The following is a 21,948-nucleotide window of genomic DNA, read 5'->3' as shown; positions in this document are numbered from 1 at the left end:
CTTCCCTGGCTTCTTTCAAGTCCCAGATAAAGCCTCACGTTTAAACGAATCCATTCCTGATGCCCCTTAATGCTAGTGCCTTCCTCTATAATTACCGTATCTCCAATTTATCCTGTAGATGTGTGTGCATTTTATGTTATATATTTTGTTTGTACATAGTTGTTGCATGTTATCCCAATTGGACTATGAAGTCCTTGAAAGTAGTCTTTCTTGTTAGTTACAGTGCCTTGCCTGGCACATTCCTTGATTTCACGTCCATCTCTGATACCTTCCCTTGCATTCTAGGGCTATTCTACTAATTTATCAACCCCGGACTCCTAATAGTGAAAAAATCTCATTTTTTTTCAAGTGCTTTATGCACTTCCTTGACAATGAAATTTCATTTTCCATTGGGGAATATTTGATCTCGACTATAGGAACTGTTCAGTTCTGGCTTCACCTAACTCTACTTTGGTCTAGTCCCCAAAAATAGATTACAAGGGGATTTAGAACTCAGGGTTTCTGAATACTAATGAAAAATGGATCACAATATATTTTGCACAATCACAGAATTTACAGAATCCCATAAAAAATTGAAGCTTTTATTTTTTTACTTTTTTTAGAAGTCTTCAAGTAAAGGTTTAATAATCACTTGTCAGATATGGTACAGTGAGGATCCTTTTTCAAATACAGGCAGGACTAGAGGAATGCTCAGGTCCTTCACATCTGAAGATTCTGAGGTTCCTTGAATCTATGAACTTATAACTTTCTCCCCAAAATCTATTCCTCTTCCAAATTTCCTTATTTCTGTGGAGGACAGCCATCCTCTAAAGTTTATACTTTTGGAGTTATCCCATACACTTTGCTCTCTCTTTCCCTTTATCTTTTGTTTGTTTGTTTGTTTGTTTTGTTTTTACCATTTGAATTAGTTTGCTTAGTCAATTTAGAACATTATTCCTTGGTTATGATAATCACATTGTTTCCCTCCCTCCCCTCTACCCACCCTTCCCACAGCCAAGGTGCAATTTCATTGGGTATTACTTGTGTCCTTGATCAGAACCTATTTCCATGTTGGTGTTTGCACTAGGATGTTCATTTAGAATCTACATCCTCAACTACATCCCTAAAATTAAAGCTTTTATGACAGAAATATTTTTAATTACATTATGTTACTCATAGTTAAAGTTATGTTTTTTAACTTCAACAGACTATATATTAAGAAAACATATCATCTTCTTGTGGACATTAAAATAACCAATAAAATATGCAATAAATTTGAAGATTCAGGAGAATAACAATCAGACCTCTTAAGTTTCTAATTAACTACTTTTAAGAGATTTTACAAATATGAGAAGGGAATTTCAAACTGCAAACATTCTATCGAATAAATATATTTCTCTGACCCCTGAAAAAGAATAGTGCAAAGATGGCATATATTTTTAAAAGTATAAGATTTGAATGGTAGTGTGTTTGAGGTGGGCTACAAAGCTGACTATCCATTCTAATTCTGCCTCTGCTATTTATTTTATTTTGTTTTCCCAACTATGTTCTTATAACAAGCTTCAACTAAAAAAAATGATATATGAATCTTTATATGTAAATATATGTAAACAGTTTGCAGACCTTAAACCATTATATAAATGTTAGAAGATATTATCCTTATTATTGACATTCTCATACAAAGCAATAATATTAAACATATAAGTATTATCCCAATTTGACAGATAAAAACACACTGAGCCTTTGAAAGAGTATGTCATTTGCCCACAATCAAAGAGCTAATAAATTTTTGAGTTCTGGGTTCCTGTGAATTTTTCCCAGATCTCATGTTATCAAGGCTAATCAAACAATTCATTGTGCTAGTAGCAATAGTCAGTGAGGGAATGAATAATACTTTCCTTGTTTCTGTTTCTAAGCCACAGGTAGAAAATACAGATGTATGATTTCTGGACTCATTATGATCCTTACAAAACCATAGCTACATTCCATTATTTGTGGAATGAATAAGATTGAAGACATAATAGTGCAAAAATTATCTAGAACAGGAAGGGAATTTAGAGATAATTTTGTTATATCTTGCAGATGAATAAATCAAGGTCCAGAAATTCATGGAAGTTTAAGGTCACACAAATTATAAAAAGAAGAGCTAGGATTTGAACCTAATTCTTGTGAATCTAAATCTTATGTCTTAAAATTCAGTTGTCTTTCTAATACACCAATGTGATGGAATTTATGCTACCTACATTGTCCAATTTATGATTTCAACTTTCCTTTTGTCTTCCTCTCCTTTTCCTTAGTCCCTCCCTCCCACACACACGTAGAAAAAAAAAACTTATTTATTTATTAGAATAGCATCCAAGATTGATGATAGGTGTAGTAGTATCCTAATGACCTAACAAGCCATTTTCTGCCTCTTTAAATACTCCTATAATGTACATGTATACATGACAAAGAAGTCCAGAAAGAAAAAAAAAACAAAGAGAAATGGAACACAATTGGTCCAATTCATCCTCTCTTTATTTCCTAGCAGAAAAGCTTAATATTTTCCTAGAGAATAAAAAGGTTCTGTGTAAGTAAAGCCCAATGTCCAATATATATATATATATATATATATATATATATATATATATATATATAGTGCAGCCTAAGAACTTGACTCCATTGAGATTTTCTGGAGAAATAGGCATAACAACTCTAACTTAGTGCAAGAACTTGAAAATGTGACCAGAAAGTATTCTGCAAACTTTCTAAAAGCCCTTTCTAGCCTTGCTTTGCATAGAATTATTCAGTAAAACTTCAGTGTCCAGCCCCAAACACTTTATAATGGGTAACAGTGAATTCATAAAATCCCTCACAATGAGCTTACTACTGGCTCATTTTCAATCATTGTCACTGATCTGCAAAGGACAACTTAATAACTCTAGCCTAAACTCTGTGATTACATGCACTCAGATGCTAATTTGACATAATTGAGTATGTTCTTTTGTTTGTCTCTATCCATTCAGCTCCTGTACAGTATGTGGAGGTTATATTTAGTAGTGGTTATCAACTTTAGAATCTGCCTAACAGGTGCACCCTTCAGAATCATCTTCGAAGTCACCTTTTACTTGAGTGACTAACATAGTTAGCAGGCAGGCAGCTGCCTCAAGAATTAGAGAATTCAGTAGCTCTCTTACTTAGGACATTTCTGAAGGCTCTACTGTTTCTATGGCACATCTGCTTGGGTCTTATAATGCATATAATCATCTTAGAAAAATCTTATAATTTTGTTCATACGTGTATGAAGTCTCTGCAATCAAAGGACCATCTCACTATTAAATCTCTGCTGCTTAAATTTCTTCTAGGTTGCTTTATCTTTAGGGATCCACTGGCCTTGGAATCACACTGAAAAACAGTGATCTTTTCATCTATATTTTCTGCAATATCTCCCAGAAACTTAATATGCTGCTACAGTATCAAATAAGAGAAAGCAGAGGATAAACAAAGGATTTAAGGTAGGTGGGGTAAACCCAAAGGGAAAGAGATTTTATTCTGGTTGGATCACTATTTGCTAAGAATCATTCAATGTTTATTTTTTTTTAGGCTCCAAGAGTTCAAAGTTTTCAAGCTGGCATTTGTGGCTGTACACACTCTAATGGTACCTTTCCTTTCTGGTCTTATCTTATGTTAGTTCTTTCAATGTACTCTTTGATCCAGTCAAAATAGACAATTTACTATTTTTCTTACCTTTGATTTTCTATTTCCATACATTATATACCTGCTAGTGTGTGTGTGTGTGTGTGTGTGTGTGTGTGTGTGTGTGTGTGTGTGTGTGAATTTGCCAACATGAGACTGCAAGTTCTTTATGGTATTTTTTGTTGGTTTATTTTGTATTTGTAATTTTTTAGGTTGTATTTGTACACATACCACTTAGCATATGGCTGACATATTGTAGGTCCTTACCAAGTGTTTTGACTACTTGACTAAGATAGCCAAAGAAGGTTATAAGAACTTGCTGGTAAATGTTTAACAACCAGATTTCAAAAAGTATATGTATAGTCAATCCTTAACATTTAGGCATTTTACTTTCAAAACTTCAAGCATTATCATGATTTTATTTGTAATCTTATTATCTCTTTCAAGTTGATAAATTCATAGCTATATACAACAGAGGGAAAAAACCAACAGAGAGGCTCAATGCAATGCCCAACTTTCAGAATGGTCTTGCTCACCTAACTATTGTAAAGAATCCCAAGGCATTATTGCATATATTCACCATTTGCCTTTAGAACTTAAGTTCTGTGTTACAGTTATGCCTCCAAATTGCCCTGCAAGCCTCATGAGTTCTAATCTCAAGCATTCAAAAAGAGTGATCTGCTTTAGTGGGAAAATAAAGGTTTTAGATAAACTTCATTAAGGAATTTCTGCCGCCTCTGCCTGGGGCAGGCTTGGTATAAATGAATTATCATATCCACAAAAAGGAAGAATGCACTTGAAAGAAAAAAGATGTTTTAAATTCTAATAATTTTAATTTGTTCACTGAATTTTATGGGTTAATTTGTGTTTAACATGTCATGAAAGTATGTATTATCAGAATTAATGTTTGGTATAAAGAATTACATGGAGAAAAGTGTATTTTCAGCAATCTTTAGCCAAAGTTTATATTTTGGAGTAGTTGAGGTAACCTAACCACCTTTTCCCCCAGGTGTTTGTTGTATCAACACAAACATTTTTTACTTTCCTACTTTTTTCTAGAATGTAATCACCAAGAGAGTTGAGGATTGACTGTATGTACTTGCAACATACTTTGAAAGTATAATCTCCATTTTCTCCATCATATTAAGTATAGATATTAACAAAACAATAAAATAAGATCAGATTTGTAATGTTTACACATTTCCAAGGTATAAATACTCACACTGGTAATGAGTTTATATGAGCCAGTTCTCATATACTTTTTAATTCTTTCAAGATTATTTATCATTACAATTATTTATAATGGTTTTCTATGTTTTGAAATCTATGTTCTCTCCCTCCCTTCAAGCCCTCCCTTCTCTCCAAGATGGCAAGTGATATATGATTTAGGCTACAAAAATGTTATCAAATATAGTTCTATATTCATCATCTTGTGAAAAAAGACACACATTGCTTAAAGAAAAATTCATGGGGGAAATTAAATGAAAATATTATGCTTCAAAATGCATTCAGACTCTATCAGTTCCTTTTATGGTATTCCAATACACTCTTTAAAAAAAAAAAACCTTACCTTCTGCCTTGGAGAGTGGTAAGGGCTAGGCAATGGGGGTCAAGTGACTTGCCCAGGGTCACACAGTTGGGAACTGTCTGAGACCAGATTTGAACCCAGGAAATCCTGTCTCTAGGCCTGACTCTCAATCCACTGAGATACCCAGCTGCCCCTCCAATACACACTTGATGGGTTGTGCCTTGCATCCTTGTAAAGAACACCATTTTGATGAGATTCATGTGCATCTCATTTCATCTCTGTGCATGGTGCTTTTAACTAAGGTATGGAGGGTGATGTAAATACAAAGGAGTCAATAATCCCTGTCCTCCAGGAGTTTACATTCCATCAGGGAAAGTCGAGATTTTAACTCCAAGTTAAATGCTCTTCAATGTGTACCACAGACTCCAATATGGGACACAAGTACATAAGCAATTATATTCTGTAACCATAGGTTCCTAAGATTGAGCTTGTTTTCCTTCAATACAGTCTTAACAGACACTATCATTTAATTTCTTTCTAAGCTGCCCACAGTTTCTCCATGACATTCTCAGTAGCTGATGTATTTTGGAAGACAGTCTGCTAATTAATTTCCTCTTCTCTTGATGTGATTGGTAATGGGGTTAGCGGTTCTTCCATACTTCATTTGACACATCGAAAAACTAGGATAAAATATTGGCCTTGAAATCTAAAGATTCAAAATGTACCCTTGCAACATCACCCAAGAATGGACATTAGTAAAAAGTGTCAGAGGCTTTTAAGGTGTCAGAAAGGGCAAGATCTGCATGGAAAGATTATAGAGGACACCCCCCCATTTCTCTCCTGTTTTTTTTTTTTTTTGGTTATTAAAGAGAGAGAAAAAGAGAGGCATGAAGGAAAAAAGGGAAGTATCCAGGAAGGAATCTATTTGCTTCTTTGTGCTACACCAGGTATAGTAGCTATTGATAGAAAGTAAAACAAACAAACAAACAAAAAAACCCTTCAAAATCCCTGGGAGTATTTCATGTTGGTTTATGACAAAATGTGTTTAGTTGCATGAAGTTTATATTTCAGATATCTGTACATCACCACCTATACCTCTTGTCAACTTAGTCATCTCTCATTTATAGGAAAAGACAATTAAGCTGTTTTATTATGATTTCTTCAAATTTGATTTAATTTAATCACTGTGATGTTATCAAGACAGGCAGACTCGCCCATACTTTTATCTTGGAACTCTAAATTAAGGGATGTTTTCTATTATTACTGTTATTTGGCTTTTAAATGAATTTACAAGACAAGATTTTCAATTTAGAGTTTAAAGTCAGGACAAAGTTTTCTACTGTTCTATTTCTTTTAAAAGAATTATTAAAATTTTATCTTGCTATTTTAATTTAGGACATTCGTTTCTGGGATTTCAATAAATATTGGGGGGAAACAATTTAAATTATTCTAAAACTGCTACTTATATGAAAGTAGCTATGCAATAGGCAACATTTATAGACCTTTCATATTTATTTGAGTTCCTCTCTAATAAACTCATTTTCTCCCCCCCACCCATTGTCATTACATTGATTAGGAATTCAGGGCTAACCAAGAAAATGCCACTTTGTAATTATTTATAAAATAGTACTAATTCATGTTATTCTTTGTGATCATTCCTTTATACAACCCCCATTCTGCTCTCTCTCCACAGATCCCCACTCCTTGTTCTCTCTCTCTCTCTCTCTCTCTCTCTCTCTCTCTCTCTCTCTCTCTCTCTCTCTCTCTCACACACACACACACACACACACATACTCACACAAACACATACATTTTGCAAGTAATGAGTAACTTCTTTCTGCAGAAGTAGTACCATCTGTTTCAATATCGCCACAGTTTGACTAAATCCATGAGGATGTTACTTCATAACTGGATATTTTTTTCAGTCACTGGGTTACAGGATATGTACTAGAATTATAATCTAAAGTAATGTACTAATATGTAAACTTTAAACAGTTTAAGAGAGAAATGTTAAACAACATGTGTTGGATCTTAGAAATCATCTAATCTTATTACTTCATTTTATAAATAAAGAAATGAAGACTCAAAGAAGAATGACTTTTATAAGGTAACAGATAGTATATAGCAAAATCAGGGCATGAAGCTGGGAACATTAATTCTTAATGCTCCTTTTACTTGTCATGGAATTCTAATATTGCAAATATAGGTATGTTTTACAGTATCCTCTACCTCCAAACATCAATAAGTGGCAGCAATAATAGCAATATCATATTTTACTAAGTAGTTCATGATTTCAAAGACCACAAATGCATTGTTTAATCCTCACAACAACCATACTATGGCATGTACAAGTGGAATTACTCCCACTTTACAGATGAGAAAACAAAAACTTAGAGTAGCTAGCTTGCTCTGAAAACCATTAGGTAAGTTTGCATCCAGTTATCATTTAGGACACTATCAGCATCATCACATTCAAAGTGGTCGATCATACACCAGGATCAAAAGTTTGTTTAGGAGCCACAGTTAATCCATTCTACTTTGGAGTTTTTAAACTACTTCTTAGGTCTAACGGGGGGACTAATATTTTGTGCTCAAGATCCTATTTGGTACACACATTCTCTAACAACAGAGTAAGCAGAAAGCACAAATCAAATTGTTGCCTATTTTAAAGGGAAAAAAGGAAAGTGGCAACAGGAGAAACTCACACCATATCATTGACACCTCTCAACTTATGAATGGATGTTCTTTGTCTCTCTGTCTCTCTGTCTCTCTCTCTCAACCTCTCTCTCTTCTGTCTGTTTGTCTTTGCCCGTCTCTTTTCTCTGTCTCTGTCTCTGTGTTTCTGCCTGACCACATTGAAAGTCCCTATCCTAACCTTCAGCTTTTACTCTGTGTATCACTTTTACCTCTTCTTCCCTCGAGGGTACAGGATACATAGGTCTCCCTCACAATCTACCCTCTGCCCAAGTGTTTCTGAGACTTGCATTAAACAAACACAGCACTTTATCTTTGTGCTTTCCACCCATTAATTTGGAGCTATTAGTCTAGCCAATGCAAATTACCTTGCAGCTTTGATCAGCCCTAACTCTGGATGGAGGGCATGTCAGTCTCTACTCTCTCTATCCCCCTCACATTCCATACTTTCAAAGATCCTCCTCAGTCTCTTCTAGTATTCAAGAGAAGCTTGAACACTACACATCAGATCTAAGTGGACCACACACTGGATAGGTCAGTGGTTAATAGATTTCAACAGTAACAGATTTAATCAAATCTGAGAGCTTCATCTTCTGCAAATCACTTTAGGGAAGTGCGCCACATTATAAAATGAGTGATATGTAAGAAAGTTAAAAAAAATTAAAAAATAAAATATCAAAAAATAGTGGTATTTATTATACTGATGGAATGACAATCATGAGCTGTGGTCTACTACAATCACAAGAGAGCTGATTAGATGCCCACTTGCATCTCTCTAGCCCAGCCATACCATGAGCACCCACATGGCATCTTATGAGCCAATGATGCTTCATTCCTTGCTTTCTGAAGGTCTCTTGATAACCACACATGGTGTACGTTAGTCATGCAGGGGAGATTGAGCAGTAATTTTAAAGATACTCTGTTGTGGTTTAATTTATAGAAGCAAATTAGTACCTACTTAAAAATAAATATTGATTAAGTTGTATTGGAGAAAAGTAATTATTTGCAGCATTCTCTGGGCAATCTTACCTTAAATATGCACTGGTTGATCTGAAGAATTAAAACCACTTCTCAGGGGCACTGTTGCACTTTCAGGGAATAACTTTTTTCATAAGGAGAAGTTTTTAGAAATACATAATGTATAAAGAACTCTTAGCATCTTAAAATGTATACATTAAATTAGCGAAAATAACATCAGTGTATTTACTTTATTTCATCTTCCTATATAAACAAGGAGTATACTACAATAGAAATCAGAAGAAATTTGAATTCAGAGAACAAATACTTTATCCCTAGGTCTGCTATGTACTTCCTGCATTTACACTAATGATGATTCAATTATACGGCACTTTAAAGTTTACAAAGTGTTTTCTTTACAATACTTCTGGTATGGTATATTGGAAATTGCAATGGAATAAGAGCTGGAGCATCTCTCTTAAAATCTCTATGCCAGTTATTACCTGAGTGAATTTAAAAAGAAAATTCATTTCTTTATGCTTGTTTCTTCTGATATAAAAAAGGATTAAGACTAAATGGATTTTTCATCTAAGTTTTTTGTTGTTTTTCCTCCATTTTAGAAGAAGAAAAGGAAAGAGAGTTATGGCTACAGTGATAGCAGCAGCCCAGGCAGCAACAGTGATAAATCAGACCAAAATGGGAAAGTATGAACCATTTGATGCCCACCACCCACCCTCCAAATACTCATAGAAGAAAAACATGTTTCAAACAAATATTGAAGTAGCAGATGCAACAGAAGAAGGGGTAAAACTGTGTTCTGATTCAGAACAACATGGAGAGACAACAAGAAGGACTCATGTCACTGGGATACAAGGAGGGTGTATTGTACAGGCCTCAGTAGGACTTAAGCACAATATAGTGTAAGCAGCCAAACAAAGAGAATAGCTGGTTTGTTCAGTCTCAATAAGGTAAGAGCAGAAACCAATGCAGTGGCAGGAAAGGGGCTTGGCATAATCCATTATTAACAGAGCCTGAGCACCCCCAGAGCTTGTAGCAGTAGGAGGAACTGAGCCCAACAAGGTCTAGACTCAGCAGAACTGGACAGAACCCAACTCCAACCAGTAGAACTGAATAGCTGAATGGCCTCTACATCAGGCCAACCAGACCTCTTCTGCAGAGAGCTCAATCTGAAACCAAGACAGCTGAGCGAAACCCAGGCACAGTACAAATGTAGGGCAATACTATCTCTACTTTAGGAACTGAGATAACTTTCTACTTATAGGGGAAAAACAAAGAAAAAATAACCCCAAATGAGCAAAAGACAGAGAAAAAAACTTGTTGCTAAAAATATCTCAACAAGAGAGATGACCATAATACAAGCTCAGAAGAGGACAGCAATATAAAAATGAAAACAAGCAAAGCCTGAAAGGAAAATGTGAAAAAATTGTTGAGTCCAAAACGAACCCTTGAAGAACTCCCCAAGAAGAATAGAAAGACAAATAATAAGAAACTTGTAAGAAAAGTTAGAAAAGAAAATGATAAGAAAAATCAACAACTTAAAACAAAAACTTACTGAAAACAAAAGTTCCACAAAAAGGAAATACAATACCTCAAACAGAGAAAATCATTCCCCAAGAAAGTACAAAGCCTCAAAGAAGAAAATGGTTCCCTAAGAATTAAAATTGAACAAATGGAAGATAATAATTAATTAATGGAAGAAAAGTTGAAATCCTTCACTGATAAAACAACTGATCTGGAAAATAGATCATGGAAATAGAATATAAGAATCACTGGATTAGCTGAAAGCCATGATAAAAACCAAAACAAAACAAAAACAAAAAACAACTGTATACCATATTGAAAGAAATTATCAGGGGAAAGTTCTCTGAGTTCTTGAACAAGAGGAAAAAAAGAGACATTGAAAGAATCTACCATTTGCCTCCTAAAGTAAATACAAAATTTTCAAAATCCCAGAATTATTTTAGCCAGATTCCATAAATCCCAAGTCAAGGAGAAAATATTATGAACAGAAAAAGCCCATTCATATATCATGGAACTAAAATTAGGATTACACAAGACCTAGTGACCTCTACATTAAAGTGTCAGAAGGCATGAAATCTGATATTTATATTTACTATATTATTATGTAGGCAAGGCCTATAAACAAAATCATCAACCCAGTAAAAATGAGTAAAATATTTCAGGGAAAGAAATAGATATTTAATGAAATGGAGGAATTGCAGGCATTTTTGATGAAATGGACGGAGCCAAAAAATTTCAGTGATCAAACTCAACATTCAAAAAAACAAGAAGGTTAAACAGAAAAGAGAAACTGAAGGGAATCAGTAGGGTTAATGTGATTGCATCCATGGATAGGAAAATAGTAACTATGTTATTTAAGATATAAACAAGGGTAATAATGGGATTAAACTGGTGGGAACTAAGATGTCTAAGATATATATGATATTTGAAGTACCTCAGATACCTAAAGTACCTAGAATGTCTAAGGTACTGAAGATACTTAACAACTTTATAACTATTAGGGCAATGAATAGGAGAATATATAGACAGTGAGCAGGGAGTAAGTTGAATATGATTGGATGTTTTGTTGTCTTTTTTTTTAATCAAAGGAATATAAAGAGTAATACAATGTAAGAAGAAAAAAGGAGAGAAAGTTGAGGGTAAATTAATCTCACATGAGGAGGCATGAAAGAATCAATTCAATGGAAGGAAAGATGAGAAAGTTACAGGAAATTTGACACAAAGAAAGAAAAATATCTCCATTCAGCTTAGTATAGAAATCTATCTTACCAAAAAGGGAAGTAAGAAGGGGGAGAGGAAACAAAAAAAAAAAACTAAAGGAAGGGGACAGACAAAAGGGAAGGAGAACTCTGGTAGGCGAGTAAGAAGAAACAAAAACATTGGTGAACAAAGGCTTAAAGGAGAGAAAGAAAAGGATAAAAAGGGGAGAAATAAAATGAGAGGAGAGACCAGAAATAGAGGAAAATGACCGGCTTGTAGAAATGTATTTTCATCAGTTCTTTTTATAGCAGCAAATAATTGGAAACTAAGGGGGTGTCCATCATTTGGGGATTGACTAAACAAGCTGTGGTATGGTTGTAATGGAAAACTACTGGGCAAAAAGCAGTAACGAACAGGATACATTTGGAGTAAATTGGAAAGATAAGAATTGATACAAAGTGAAGTGAGAAAAACCAGAATAGTGTATAAAATAATAGAAATATACAATAATCAACTGTGAAAGAATAAACTGTTATCAGTGAGAGAATGTTCCAAGATATTCCCAAAGGGACATGTGATTTAAACACACACACACACACACACACACACACACACATACACACACACACACACTATCCAGGAACTGTTGGAATCTGATTACAGATCAAAGCATGCTGTCCTTCCTTTTATTTCCTTCATGAGTTTTATATTGTATATGTGATATGTGTCTTCAATCACAACTTGAAAAATAAGGAAATATGAATTGAATAAAGACACTGATATAAATATATCAGACTATTTGAAGACTCAAAGAGAGGAGAGGAAAAATTTGAATTGCAAAATGTCCAAAAACAAATGTAAAAAATTGTTTCTACATATGATTGAAAAAATAACAATCACTAAAAAAGGAAGAGGACCAATGACATGAAAGATGATGTCTTGTTTAGTTCTTGAATTTGATTTGTCAGTCAGAGTTACACAAAATCTTTAGCCTTATGCTTTATTCCAGTCATTAAAAGTTGAAGTGTCAAGGAAAAATCATGATGGCTGGTGATGGCCTGGAATACGGTGGATGATCTTCATGTCACTCTTGGATGTCTGACCAAGCTCTAATCGTTCCATAGCACCTACTTTAGCCTCCTTCCTGGCTTTTGGAATGAATTGTTCTCACTCACCTATTCCCTAGGGGAAGTCTTCACATATTTGAGGTAGACTACCCCTAACTTAACTGATGAGTTTTCCACCTCTCTGTTACTCTCAACCTTCATTTCCCCATCTGCCAAGACAGTTTTACTGGGGTGTGGCTGCTCTACATGCCATAGTTTCTTTGAAGAACAGGTGAGATCTGGGAACTCCTTGAGAACAGGGACTAACTTTTAATCTTTTGCCATTATTTGTATACCCAGCCCTTTGCAGAGCACTCAATAAATTCTGATGACTGAAGATTTGATTTCAAATCCAAAGTTTTTCTCATAATATTATTCTATATAAATTATTTTATCTCTTCATAGCTCATTCTTCTCAATTTTCAGAGAATTTTATTAAAATCACTTATGTTTTCTTTCAAGATCTAAATAAATATTCCTTATTTTTGGATCTAAATATTATAATTAATATTTTATAATATTTCAATAGTTCTTTTGAAAAGGATGTGGCAAAACAAGTTAAGAACTACTCTAAATATTCTAAACATGTGATCTCTATTCCATCTTAACATTTTACAACATTTTATTTTGGGGGGCTGACATTGTCCAAGTTATCATGTTATCCTTTAATTCTGTTTCTTTCATTTTCTATGTTTTTTGAAGTGGGGTTCCCTGTTCTTATATCATCAGTATAATAATTAGTCTTTGTTTAATATACCACCATTTAAATATTTGTCTAGTTCCCAGTCACATGAAAAGATTGTTTTTTTTGTAATCAGACATGAAGAAGCTATGATTATTTTTATCAAGAAATGGTTTTGTTTTCTTTATATATAGGTATATATATATATATATATGTATACACATAAATGTATATTTTACTGATTACTTGTCAATACAATTTGTGATATTCATTTTCTGATATTTTGTAATCCATAATCTCCCTGTCCCTCCTAACACTCTCACCCAAGTAGTGAGGAATTATGATATAAGTTGTACACATGTTATCATATACATATTTCCATGTTTCTCATGTGGTGAAAAAAGTCACATATTGCTTTTACTAGAAGAAAAACTCATAGAGGAAATAAAGAACAGTGTTTCAATTTTCAGGTGGACTCTGTTTCTTTTATGGTGGTAGATATCCTTTCTTTTGTCACGAGTCTTTTGGATTGTTCTGGATCTTTGCCTTGTTAGCAATAGGTCATTCATTTGATCATCATGCATTATTGTTGCTACTGTGTACAGCGGCTACTGTGTACAGCGTTCTCATTCTACTCCCTTTACTTTGCATCTCTTCATATAAGGCTTTTCAGATTGTGTGTGTGTGTGTGTGTGTGTGTGTGTGTGTGTGTGTGTGTGTGTTGGTGTGTGTGTGATCATTTTGTCTGTCATTTCTCTTGGAACAATAGTGTTCCATTCTAATCATATACCACAACTCATTCAGGCAATCTCCAATAGATGGACATTCTTTCCAATCCTTTCCAATTCCTTGCCACCACAAAAAAGAGCAGCAATAAATACTTTTGTACAAATGGGTCATTTCCCCTTTTATTGATCTCTTTGGGATACAGATTTAGTAGTAGTATTCCCGGTCAAACGATATGCACAATTTTATGGCCCTTTGGGCAGGGTTACAACTGCACTTCAAAATTGTTGTATCAGCTTGCAGTTTCACCAGTGGTGTATCAGGGTCCCAATTTTTCCCAGCAGTTTTTGTCAAATAGTGCGTTCTTGTCCCAAAAGCAGGGGTTGTTTTCCTTTTAATAAAATCCTAATAATACTATCATTAGGTAAAGAGAGAGACAGTTTTCCTAACTTTCCTTATGAATATGTGATTCTTCTCCAAAAATATGTGCCAGTTTACAATTGTACCAATGATATCAAAATGACAATCTTTGCTTGCCACCTATGCTAACAAAGGATTTGTTTTGTTTGTTTCATTCATTAGAAATCTACTAATCAAGAACACACGTGATACCCAGTGGATTTGCACGTTGGCTAGGGGAGAGGTGGGGGGGAAAGAAAATGATCTTTGTCTTTAATGAATAATGCTTGGAAATGATCAAATAAAATATTGTTTAAAAATAAAAAAAGAAATCTACTACATTGAAAACAAATCAATATACAGTTTAATCAAAACTGAAGCAAGTTGACCACTTTACTTAAAAGAGAAGTCAATTACATTTTAAATATAACCTTAGACATCCATCTGTGGAGTTAAAAAAAAAAAAAAGAATGAATCAGCCAGTATTTATTAAGCACCTACTATGGGCTAGGAGCTCAATTGCTCAGAGGTTAGAGAACTAGACCTACAGCCACGAAGAACTGATTCCAAATCTGCTTTCAGGCATTTACAAGCTATGTAATACTGTCCAAGTCACTTAACCGCTGCTTGCCTCAGTTTTCTTACCTGTAAAATAAGGATAATAGCAACTACCTCGATGGGATATAATGAAGTTTAAATGAAATTATGCAGTTTGTAGCAAACTGCCTGGGCTTAATAATCACTTGTTCCCTTCACTCCTTTGTTCCCTAGAGAACTTGCCAAAGTCCTGAACAATTAAATGATTTGTCCATAGTCATGCAGCCAGTGTGTATATCCTGGCTCCATGGCTGGCTCTCTATCCATTATGCACTTTGACTCTCTCCCTTGTGAAGAAAGTATTCAAAAAAAGAAGAAATTTACAATTCCCAGAGAATTTAATACAATTATGTAAGTATCAGAAATGGTTTTATTTGTCTTATGTTTTAACGAATTGAGGTATATAAACTAAAACATGAATCTTACTCCTATATCTCACTTCTCAGTGGAACTAAAATCTAATTCTTTTAATACCACTTGAAATTTTAATAGACAGGGAAAAAGTTATTCTTGAAGAGCTAAGCAAGAATAATGAAACACTATGGTGCCATAAGATGAAGAAGATGATCACACACACACACACACAAGACCAGGAAAGCCATATAAAGTGATGCAAAGGGAGATGAGCAGTGTAAAAGTTAAAATTTGGGGGAGACTGAGGCAGGTAGAAATTAGTTTCTTTCTGCAAGGAGTATTATATTTTTTAGAGGTTTATTAATAATTAAGGATTAAAGAGAATACAGGATAAGGAAAACATGCCTAGGCCAGAGGCCTAGACAAGAACTCACCTACATTATGGAAAGAGCCACTTCTGTTCCAAACTGAAGTCCAAAAAGAGCCCCCAAAACCTTTGCTACCAGGTTAAATACCTTCTAGATCTCAGCCCAGGTGAGATACAAAGCATTCTGGGGAAGTGGAGCAAGGAATTGTGGGGATTGTAGTCCTGTATTTGAGTCTCTTTTTTACAGCAGAGCAAGGAGAGCATCGTATTCAGTAACAACAATAATGTAGGATGATCAACTGTGAATAACTTAACAATTATCAACAATGTAAAGATCCAAGACAACTCCAAGGGACTCATGAAAAAAAAAAAAGGCTGTCCACTTCATTGAAAGAATGAATGGAGTCTAATGAAACACACCATTCTTCACATAATTTTCTCCATGAATTCTTCACTAGTCTAAACGATATGTGCATTCTTTCACAGTGATGAACATGGAAATATGTACTGTATGATAATGCATGCACAACTTATATCATATTATCTGCCATCATTGGGAGGGGAGGTGGGTATTATGGATTGAGAAAATAGCAAACACAAAATGGCAGAAAGCAGTTATTAAAATTATATTGACATGTAAACTATTTTAATTTAAAATTTTAAAATAAAGTAGACCTGTAAAAAAAGAGCTAAGCAGGAAGAAAAAATTACCCCACCACAATAAACAATTGTCCAGTACTAGTAGATGTCTCATAGCTTTAGAAATAATGACCTAAATTTAGAATCTTTCAATTAAGCCTTTTAAAAAAAATTTCCTTTGGAATCAATTAACAGTTATTTCCAACAAATCATCCAGCCAACTAGAAACATAATCATGATTTTGCTTTTGCCTTGGTAAAAGAGATCAAGTAAATGCCACTGGGCATGTTGATACCCAAAGTACTTATGTGGTAAGTGTGATGTCTATAAGCAACAGTCAAGGCTCCTTGCAACTCCACTGGTGTCCTTGTCATCGAAGTGGGGTCCCCTGGGAAAAAAGGAATGATTATTTCATCATTAAATAAAATCCAACTGAGTAGGATGATTAGCAAAACCAATAGAGTTCTGTTTATAGTTCTGTTGTCAAGGATAAACATTTGTTTTAATTGATTCTGCCTTCAATAAGGCCATTACTGCCCAAATATAAAAGAACTGTACTGAACTTTATGCAAGAATGTCTTTCTTCTGACAGGATTGACTTGGGTTCAGTTAACACTTTTGTATGCTGACCTTTATAATCAAAACAGGCAAACCAAAAACATGTGACTTATGTCTATGAAAGTAATAATGTAATATCTTTATATGAATTAAAACATTAATAAAATCAATGAAGATAATAAATACAAATTTAATGAAAATAATGTAATACCTTACTAATTTAAGGTAATAAAACCTTACTTATCAAAGCTCTCCATATAACAAAAAGATAAACTATTTCCATATACATCTATTTTACCCACTTTAAGCACCTAAATGTTACTGTAATAATTTTGGATGGAATTTTTAAACTATATACTTGTCTTTCAAAAATTAAAGGATATCAAACATAATTTCATCTTTTTATACCATAACCTGATTGACTAGTGCCTGGATCTCATATATGATAGTCTAGCACCTCCTGTTCCCTGACCTCATTGATTGTGTAAACTCTTCACCTCCCCCACCCCAGACTAGAAGGTTCTCCCTCTTCTTCCTCCTGGCCATTTGAAATCCCTAAATCCTTAACTCCTTTTTAAGTTCATCTCAAGTATACCTGCTTCAGTAGATCTTTCCTGTTATTCATATTGTTAATGCTCCTGAAATGACTTTTTATTCATTTTGCATTGGTGGACTTTGAAGCTGTGCAACTAAGCTTATTAAAAGTTTATAAATATAATCATGAATTAGATCTGAAAGGCTGTTCTTCAATAACTAAGTGCATAAACATTACAGCATGGAATTAGATTGTATATGAAAATTAGAAGCATTTTAAAGGAAATATATCATAAAATGTTTGATATTTCAGTCAATACATGACTCCATTAATGTGGGTGATATAAGAATGTGGGTAAATTTATTCATTGGTGTAAATTTCAGCTCATCCACATAACTTAATCCTATAATTCTACCAAAAATACCTGCCCAATTTACCACAGTCCTTCCTCTCATTTTTCTTTTTAAAATATTTTATTTTACCTGATTTTATGTAAATAATTACCGTTCATTTTCAAAGATTTTGAATTCCAAATTCTCTTTCATATCCCCCTCTCTCCCTCACTCACCCTTATCCCTCACTCTGCCTGAGATGTTAACAATCTGATACAGATTTTAAAAATGCAATTTCGTAAAACATTTTTTTCATATTAGTCATTTTGTGAAAGAGAATTCTAACAAACAAATGAAGGAGGAGGAGTGAGAGAAAGAAAGTCAAATATACTATGTTTCAGTCTTTATTTAAAGGCAGAAGGCTTTTTTCATCATGAGAATATGTGATTGTCCTAGATTACTGCATTGCTGAGAATAACTAGATTATTCACAGTTGTTAATCAAAAACTATTGCTGTCACACATTGGCCAATCTAAAGGTGTGAGGTGATACCTCAGGGTTGCTTTAATTTACATTTCTCTATCAAGAGGGATTTAGAACATTTTTTCATAGGACTATTGATAGCTTCATTTTCTTTATTTGAGAACTGCCTTTTCATATCCTTTGACCATTTACCAGCTATGGAGAGATATATATTTACTGTCATAATAATTAACTGTGTTTTTTTGTAGATCTTAATTTTATCCTGTTTATTCTTATCTTTCTTCTTTTACTCTGTCCCTCCTAATAAGTGATTTACTTTTGAGCACCATTTCCCCAAACCTGTCTTTACTTCTATCTAAGCTCTGCCTTACATACATGCATTTTGCCTTATCCTAGTCTCTTTGTACTTCTCTATAGGGTAAAATAGATTTCCATATGCAAATGCGTATGTGTGTTATTCCCACATTGAACCAAATCTGATTAGAGTAAGATTCAAGCATTGTCTATCACCCCACCAACTTCCCTCCTATTATAGTAGCTTTTTCTTGACTCTTATTTGAGATAAATCACTTCCCTCAATGTTTCCTTTTCCTTTTCTCTTAGTGAAGTCCTTTTTTCTCATCTCTTAATTTTGTTTTTTTAATTAAATACTACTATATTTAATTCACACTTACATCCTTTACCATTGTATATTCTTTTTCATTGCCCTAATATTGATAAAGTTCCTAAGAATTCTGAGTATTATCTTCCTATGTAAGAATATAAATAGTTTGACCTTATTGAATCTCTTATGATTTCTCATTTCCTGTTTTCTTCTTATGCTTCTCTTGAGTCTTCTTTTTGCATGTAAAAATTTCTAGGAAGTTTTGGTCTTTATTATAAATGATTGAAAAATTATCAATTTTTTAAAATATCTATTCACCCCACCCCAAAGGATTCTGCTCATTTTTTTTTTCTGGGTAGTTAACTCTTGGTTATAATCCTATCTCTTTTGCCCTCCAAAAGATCATATTCCAGCTATTCTGATCCTTTTAAGAAAAAGCAGTTAAATCTGTTTTTATACTGACTATGACACCATCATATTTGAATTATTTTATTCTGGCTGTTGATAGCATTTTCTCTTAACTCTGAAGTTCTTGGATTTGGACATAATATTCCTGGGATATTTCATTTTTAGATCTCTATATAAAATGATCTTTGGATTCTTTTGATTTCTATTTTATCCTTTGATTCTAGGATATTAGGGCAAATTTCCTTGAAATATGATATCCACTTTCTTTTATTTTTTTACATTGCTTTCAGGTAGTCCAATAATTTCATATATCAACATAATTTTTAATGTTTATTTCCTGACATTCTACAATCCATGCTTTCTCTCTCCACAAGAAAGCAAGCAATATGATATAAGTTACACATATATTTTCATATAATTCATATTTCCATGTTCATCATGACATGAAAGAAGGTACTCATTACCTAGAAAAGAGAAAAGTTAATGGAAAAATAAATAATAGTATGATTTAATTTTAATTCAGACTTGGTATGTTCCTCCTAAGGCAGTGAAGAGCCTTTTTTTGTCATAAGTCTCTTAGAGTTGTCTTGGATCTTTACCTTGTTGATAATAATTTAGTCATTCACCGTTGATCATAACACATTATTATTGTCTTTATTCAGAATGTTCTCATTTTCTCACTTCATGCAAGTATTTCCAGGTTTTTTTGGTGATCACCTTGTCATTTCTTATGGCACAATAATATCCCATTATAATCACATACTACAACTTGTTGAGCCATTTTCCACTACATGAATATCCCTTCAGTTGCCAATGCTTTGCCACAACAAAAATAGCTATCATAAATATTGTTGTACAAGTAGGTTATTTTCCCCAACTTTAATCTACTTTAGATACAGTTCTAGTATTAGTCTAGTACTATTTTCTGAGTCAAATGGTACACAGTTTTATGACATTTTGGGCATGATTTCAGATTGTTCTCCAGAATGGTTGTATCGGTTTGCAACTCTACCAGTGTATTAGGTTCCAAATTTTTCCACTTCCCCTACAACATTGATCAATTTTCATTTCTGTCATGTCATCTAGTCTGATGAGTTATTGTCCAATAAGTCTTAAATTATCTCTCCTCAATTGATTTAACAGGTCTGATGTCTTTCAATGAGAAATTTCACGTAATCAGTTTTTTCATTATTTTGATTTTATTTGATTATTTCTTGATGTCTCATGGAGTTATTAGCTTCTACTGTCTGAAGTCTTATTTTAAGGATTTTCCCCAGTAGTTCTTGTATCTCCTTTTCCTTTTGGCCAATTCTACTTTTTAAAAAGCTCTTCTCTTCAGTGGATTTTTGTGCCTCTTTTAAACATTTAGCTTATTTTGTGTTTAAGATGTCATTTTCTGTAGTAATTTTTGTGCCTCCTTTAACAAGTCATTGACTCCTTTTTCATTATTTTCTTTTATCACTCTTATTTCTTCCCCCTATTTTATTACTACTGCTATTATTTGATTTTTAAAATTCTTTCTGCATCTTCTAGGAATTCTTTTTTTTTTTCATCCTATGATCAATTCACAGTTTTTTTTTCTTTGAAGCTCTAGATATAGCTATTTTTTGCTTTGTTGTCTTCTGAGTTTGTGTTTTTAATCTTCCCTTTCACCATAGTAACTATATAGGGTCAGCTAATTTTATTTGCTATTGTTGTTTGTTCATTGTTCTGGTCTATTTCTTGATTTTGAATTTTATCTCAATATTGATGATCTTCTCCCAAGGCTGAAGGGGCATTTTTCAAGTTTGAAGATTTTTTGTGCAGCTATTCAGAGCTTGTTTTAGGGTCTGTAAGTTTTCAGTTCTATGTTGCTGTGGTCTAAGTAAAGATGTAGTCATCAGTACTCTCCTAACCTATGCTCTAGTCTGTGATTGACCACACTCTTTTCCACTCTGGAACTATGGTCAGGGTCTCCACTCACCTTGGCTGCATGCTCTAATGTGTTAGTGCTCCTCCTTTCCCTGGGACTAAAACCAGGTCTCTTTTGTGGATATTCAATAGAGTCCTCCTTACCTAGCTTTAATCACCTATAATCGCCTTCTGGTCAGTTGTCCTATCCCTTTATTCTCTTTGGGCTATAAGCTCCAGAAGCTAGCAATGAAGATTCAGTCACTTCCTTCACCCCAAGGCCTGCCACTGGCTTATTGGGTACATGGCTAGTACTGCTCTCCACTCCATCCCAATGGAATAGACTTTTCCACTTGACTTTCTAAGTGGTCTTGGAACAGAAAATTTTTACACTTGTACTTTTGTAGATTCTACCTGTCCAGGACTGATTTTAAGGCATTGTTTAAGGAAAGATTTTAAAGTTGTTTGGTGAGGAATTTAGAAGAGCTCAGGAGAGTTCCTTATTTTACTTTATCATCTTGCCTTCACCTCTGTTGTACATCTTAACTGAAGTACAATGTTTTCTACAAAACGAGCATCTTTGAACCTCATCATCCTTATGGAGGCTGTCTTCTCCTTAGAATTTGCTCACAACTTCTTCTCTGACATTGGTGAATATACTTTATGTGTTTTATAACTCAGATAATTGTTGAA

Source organism: Monodelphis domestica, chromosome 4 (assembly GCF_027887165.1).
Source record: "Monodelphis domestica isolate mMonDom1 chromosome 4, mMonDom1.pri, whole genome shotgun sequence".
Lineage (NCBI taxonomy): Eukaryota > Metazoa > Chordata > Mammalia > Didelphimorphia > Didelphidae > Monodelphis > Monodelphis domestica.
The sequence above is the reverse complement of the archived record's forward strand: the minus strand, read 5'-3'. Positions refer to the sequence as shown.